Source organism: Schistocerca gregaria, chromosome 4 (assembly GCF_023897955.1).
Source record: "Schistocerca gregaria isolate iqSchGreg1 chromosome 4, iqSchGreg1.2, whole genome shotgun sequence".
Lineage (NCBI taxonomy): Eukaryota > Metazoa > Arthropoda > Insecta > Orthoptera > Acrididae > Schistocerca > Schistocerca gregaria.
This window is the reverse complement of record NC_064923.1, coordinates 123,488,425-123,494,990: the sequence shown is the minus strand read 5'-3', so window position 1 is coordinate 123,494,990 and position 6,566 is coordinate 123,488,425.

The following is a 6,566-nucleotide window of genomic DNA, read 5'->3' as shown; positions in this document are numbered from 1 at the left end:
CTTAAACCTAACTAATCTAAGGACATCACACACAGATAGATTTAAAGACAAAGGCATCTTGGAAAGATATCTCACAAGGACAAGAACAATGAATGGTCCACTTCATCAGCACATAAAGTTCGAGTCAAATGTACCAACTAATTAGTCAATGTTAACGATAAAGTTTTTGATACGTTTATTTCTCTCCTGCACAGTTTAATCAGTTGGAAAAAAACACCTGATTTCACATAATGATGTATTTTGGAACGAATGAATTTCAGTACCACACTCACTATGAGCTGACTTAACAACAGCGACGTATCTCAAGCCGGAGCTGTGCAATGAATTAAACCGTCACAGGTTGTGATATAATCCCATTGATTATTCACTGTTTTCATAAATCAGAGTTCCCAGTGCGACCACTCGATCAGTTCCTGATCTCTTGCTTCAGAAAGACTGGTCTCTGTTCATCAAACCTAAGTTTTCGTTTAGATGTGACATAACAGACACTTTTGGCTACTACATTTGAAAGGGGGTTTGGTGTTTTGTCTGTATACAGGAAGGAAGCTACAGGTCCAGATTATTTAATAGTTCTCGTGAATCCCACAAAAGCAATAAGAATTCTACAAGTTATTTACAAAGAACACGGGCATATTAACAAACATCTTAAAGAAACAGTACTCAAAGACACAGTACACTTGTAGGCGGACTACAAGGAAAGAACGAGCAGAGCGGAATCGAAGACACCCAAAATGAACTCAACCAAAACTTGCGTATTCCGATGGTACAAAAACAACTACATGGATCACTCTGCGCTAAAGGAAGTTGAATGGGGCATTCAAGATGTGAACAACACCTGCTTGGCATTGGGTGAGCAGTCTGTGAGGCCTCTGCGGGATTTGTTGTCCATCCACGAGCCAAGCATCTAGTGTAAATAATGGCCGGCCGTGGTGGCCGAGCGGTTCTAGGCGCTACAGTCTGGAACCGCGCGACCGCTACGGTCGCAGGTTCGAATCCTGCCTCGGGCATGGATGTGTGTGATGTCCTTAGGTTAATTAATCTTAAGTAGTTCTACAGGACTGATGGCCTTTGAAGTTAAGTCCCATAGTGCTCAGAGCCATTTTTGTAATTAATGGGGTGAAACTTTTAAGTAAAACAGGCATCTCCATAAATTTCTGTAAGAGATAACACGTTATGGTTGGACCTAGCATTATATCGAGCGATGCAGCGCTTACCAAATGAAAAAAATCCCCATCATAGGGTCAAGGAACAGTCTGCTAGCGTGGGAGTGTGTGGAACTCTGCTCACCTCGGGATCTGCCGCCGTTTCACTCCAATGCTAGAATAGTCCTTACATCGCCTCTGAGTTCTCCTTTGTTTCTCTGTAAGGAAAAGAGCGCCTAATCTTTTTCTTTATTGTAAGTTCATTCCCATGCTCCGCAGGCAGGGGAGGGCACAATCGGCAGGTCTTCAGCCGAGAGGCATTATAAAAAAAATGAGAACTTATACACAAAAAAGGACGAAAAAAGGGATATAAAAATGCAGTAAATGGAGATAATGGAAGTTAAAATATACACTAACACGGGGACGTTCATTGGGGAATAGTTAAAAAAAGTCGACATAAAGTTAAAATAACCAAGTTGGCGATTTGTGGGGCACTTAAAATACACTGGAGTCACATACACACGTTAAAAGTCGGCCACAGTATAAAAACACACAGAGCCAGAGACGCTTAAAAAACCATTATAAGCGACGGAGCACACACGAAGAATAAAAGCACCTAGCACGGACCGGCCGAGGGACGGGAGGCTCGAGAGGCGCCTAATCTTACTTAAGCAATCGACCTTATGCAGCGATGATTCCGCTAATCAGTCGTAAGGAACACAAAAGTTACCGTCACCCTTCTCATGAAAAACTGAGAGTGGCCAATCAGATGCCACCACACATAGGGGAAAAGATTGTCGTTGACCGAAACTGTGTGGCATCAGTTTGTTGTAACAATAATGTATTTCAGCAACAAAGGAATTCGACAATTAGTGTTGCTTCGACACACGGTCATTGCCTCAGGGGCGCGATCGCAGGTGAGACAGCCCCAGATGGGTGCTTTGAGAAACAGTTTGTAAAGAAAACTTGGGCCAGAACAAGGGCTTTATTCCCCACTCCACCTATTACACTATTTCAGCATGACAAAGCGTGTGCTTCCACAAAAGAGCAAACACATCGCCGGTAACCATTGTTGCGGCGTTGGCTGGTAGCATCGCTGAGCTACGCAAACAGCTGTAAAGCCGCTCTCACACGGAAGGTGTTCCTCATTGCCAGACGTATTTGCTGCATCTCAAAGAACACACATGCTCCTAAGCGTGATTTGCAGTCACAGCGCTCCCCAGCGGCAGTCTACCATATCTGACGCATAAATCACATAGCTTCTGTACGAAACTGGACATGCCTAAACCACTTGTTCAAAATGGTTCAAATGGCTCTGAGCACTATGGGACTTAACACCTGAGGTCATCAGTCCCCTAGAACTACTTAAACCAAACTAACCTAAGAACATCACACACATCCATTCCCGAGGCAGGATTCTAACCTGCGACCGTAGCGGTCGCGTGGTTCCAGACTGAAGCGCCTAGAACCGCTCGGCCACCAAACCACTTGTGTTAACTCTGTAAGCAAGTGCTGAAGAATAGCGGAGGAAACCGCGAAGGGGATTCTAGACTCGTCGATAGCTTGAACAGCGAAGATTGCTGTATAACGGTCTCACATACGTGCTAGTATAAGTTATTCGTTAACTCAGTTGACTCGTCACCCCGTGATCGGCTTTAAACTGAATATAGTTGAAATATACTGTTTATTATCAGTTTGCAGATCCATAATATCCGTATTGTCGATGTTGATCCACTACCATTACTCTGAAGTAACGATTCCAAAATCGAAATTCGTTTCATATTTTAATTTGAATGTCTTGTGTCGTCTCGTTGTCACTGTACCATGGAAAGCAAGGAGATGATGTGGTTGGTGGCCGGTATCCTCTTCCTAGAACACAAACTGCATACATATATTAACTGGGTTCTTTATTCATTAGAATACAAAGTTACTTAACTGAAGATAGTGCAGGTATTGTGGTACAAGCTCGCCGTAATAGACCACATAAGCCTCATGCTGGTGAAGTAGAAGTCCGCTATGTACACTACTCTGGTAGCTATGTCTTGCCCGACTGAGCTCTGGCTGAGCTAACCGCTACTGCGACTGTCACTGGGCTGCGACTGATGACTCGTTGACTCATGCGATGACTGACTGGAAATCACTGGGTCGCGGCGGTGATCTAAATACTGGCGCCAAAAGGACGTTGATAGCGCGTTCCTTCCGTGTCTGTCTTTGGCCTCTATCGATCTTATCGCAACCTCTTTGCCGTGTGGTGTGCTAGTGCCAGCTTACACCAACACAGACTGGAAGTGGAGGTGTCTTTCTAAGCTGCTCACCATCATTGAAAAAGTTTTTTGCCAACAAGGTACAAACATTAGGCAGTCCATGAAACCAAGAAATAGGTATATACAGGATGAGGCACTAAATATTGGCACCTAGAATAACTCCAAAAGTATGATAGTAGCTGAAAAGTTTATGGGACAAATGCTGAATGGGACAACGAGGGCCATAATGCGAAGTAGGTTTTTTGTTGCTAGCTGTCGGTCAGAGATAAGATCAACTTTGTTTTTTAAATGGGATACTGTAGTTTGGTACTTTTTTCTGATAGCGCCTATCGAGACGAACAAAATAATGTGTAAAAGTGAGGTCCATTTACAGAAGGTGTTCGAAGTCATGACCATTGGTATCAGTGCAGTGCTGAAATCTTACCATGGACTGAGTGATATTCGTTATCACTTCGGCACTTATCGAAGCACATGCTCTGACAATTTCTCTCGGATGTCGTGCAAATAGTAAAAACACCATTCGACGGTTTCGCAATACAACACTAACAGGAACGGTAAGACTAGTATCGTCAAATCAAGCGAATGTGAACGATATACTCCTTCGAAGAACAAGTCGGTATGCTTCTCATTTACAGACAATGGCAAAGGAATTCAATGAGAGCTATAGACTGATATGCTGAAAGATATCCTCTACGTACTCACCCTCCAAGTCGTACATTTAAATATTTGTATGATAAATTGAGAACAACCGGATCTTTAGCGCATCGGAAACGTATCCGGCAAAGGAAAGTTACCAATGAGGAAATGGAACTTGCTACTCTTGCCACTGTGGTTCGAGATCCTTGTGTTGGTTTGCGTCACATCACAAGGGAATCTGGTATGAGGTAGAGTAGTGTTGTTCCTGTTCTTCATCGCCATAAATAACATCCTAACCACATCAGTCTCCACCAAGAATTAACTGGTACGGATTGTATGCGTCGCATTGGATTCTGACGATGGGCTCAACTTCAGATTTATTAATTTGATTTTATTTACTGAAGAGGCTACATTCACGAACCATGGAAATGTTAATTTGCATAACATAATAACTGATGATGATCGAAGTAGAGAAGATATAAAATGTAGACTGACAATGGCAAGGAAAGCATTTCTGAAGAAGAGAAATTTGTTAACATCGAATAGTGATTTAAGTGTCAGGAAGTCGTTTCTGAAAGCATTTGTATGGAGCGTAGCCATGTATGGAAGTGAAATATGGACGATAAATAGTTTGGACAAGAAGAGAATAGAAGCTTTCGAAATGTGGTGTTACAGAAGAATGATGAAGATTAGATGGGTAGATCACATAACTAATGATGAAGTATTGAAAGGAATTGGGGAGAAGAGGAGTTTGTGGCACAACATGACTAGAAGAAGGGACCGGTTAGTAGGGCATGTTCTGAGGCATCAAGGGATCACAAATTTAGCATTGGAGGGCAGCGTGGAGGGTAAAAATCGTAGAGGGAGACCAAGAGATGAATACACTAAGCAGATTCAGAAGGATGTAGGTTGCAGTAAGTACGGAGAGATAAAGAAGCTTGCACAGGATATGGTAGCATGGAGAGCTGCATCAAACCAGTCCCAGGACTGAAGACCACAACAACAACAACAACATTATTGGGCAACAGAAAATCCGTGTTGGCTGCGGCAAGTTGCACACCAAAAACCGTAGTCGATGAATGATGGTGTGGGATTCTGGAGGACGGAATTATAGGCCCCTATTTCATTGAAGGGGATGTCGATAGCAAGTACACCACATTCCTATAAGAAACATTACACTAGGTCTGTTATTGGAAGAAAGGCCTTTAGGAACAAGGAACAGATTGTGGTATCAACACAATGGGTGTCCGGCACATTTTTCGCTGATGGCTAGAAATGAGTTGCAGAGACAATTCCCAAATAGGAGATGTGTCGTGGTCGGCTCGTTCGCCAGACTTGACGTCTCTGGATTTTTTTGTGCGTTTCGTAAAAGACATTGTTTATAAAGACGTTCCAACTACACTTTAAGATATGCGAGAGAAAAGTCAGAACATGTGCTTCGATAAGTGCCAAAGTGATGAATACCACTCAGTCCATGATATGAAGATTGCAGCACTGCATTGATGCCAATGGGCATCACTTCGATGAACTTCTGTAAATGGACGTTCATGCCACCTTCGTGACCTCCGTTGAACCTCTAAGACAAATGTCGCACAGAACTGGATTCGTCTTGATAGCCGCTATCAGAAAATAAGTACCAAACTATAGCATCCCATTTTAAAACACAAGGTTGATCTTCATATCTCTGAAGCGACCTCCACCTAGCAACAAAAAACCAACATCATATTATTGTACTCGTTGTTCCATGCAACTTTTGTTCCATAAACGTTTCATCTCCTGTCATACATTCGGAGTTACTATTGGTGGCAATAGTTAGTGACTCACTCTGAATATCTACACAAAATTTAATAACAACAAAAATTGCCAGTGTGTAACTAATGTTTACTTTCTGAGATAGGACTTGTAGTTACGTTAAGATTTCTGGCCACTGGGTAGTTGTTAGTCTTTGCAGCGAAAATTACAGCAAAGACAATTATTTTTAGTAAAAAAACATAGTCTCCTGCAGGTAATACTTCTTTTAAATTAACAAGAAAGGCTCTTTTAGAAACCCCGGCCGGTGTGGCCGTGCGGTTCTACGCGCTTCAGTCTGGTTAGTTAGGTTTAAGCAGTTCTAAGTTCTAGGGGAAGTCCCATAGTGCTCAGAGCCATTTGAAGCATCTTTTAGAAAAAAAAAAAACTTTCGATGGAGGTGGAGCGAACTTGCTAGTTTTTGTCTCGCAGTTCAGGACGCTATTAATTTAGCTACGACTTGCAAGTTGGTAATTGGGACACGTTTATGAAGTACACTGTTTGAAGACTGTATATACAAATGACATCATTTGGTATTTAACTATGACACATCACACCAAAACGATGCGCTACCGACAGATCATAATTGTGCCTTAGCATTGGAATTGTATACTTTCATAGCACACTTGTTATAACTATAAAAACATCAAATACGGGGAGCCTTTATTTACCGATAAGTAGTTTCTTCTTATTTTATTATAACAAATCGCAGCTTATTTGGCGCGTTTTCGAGGAA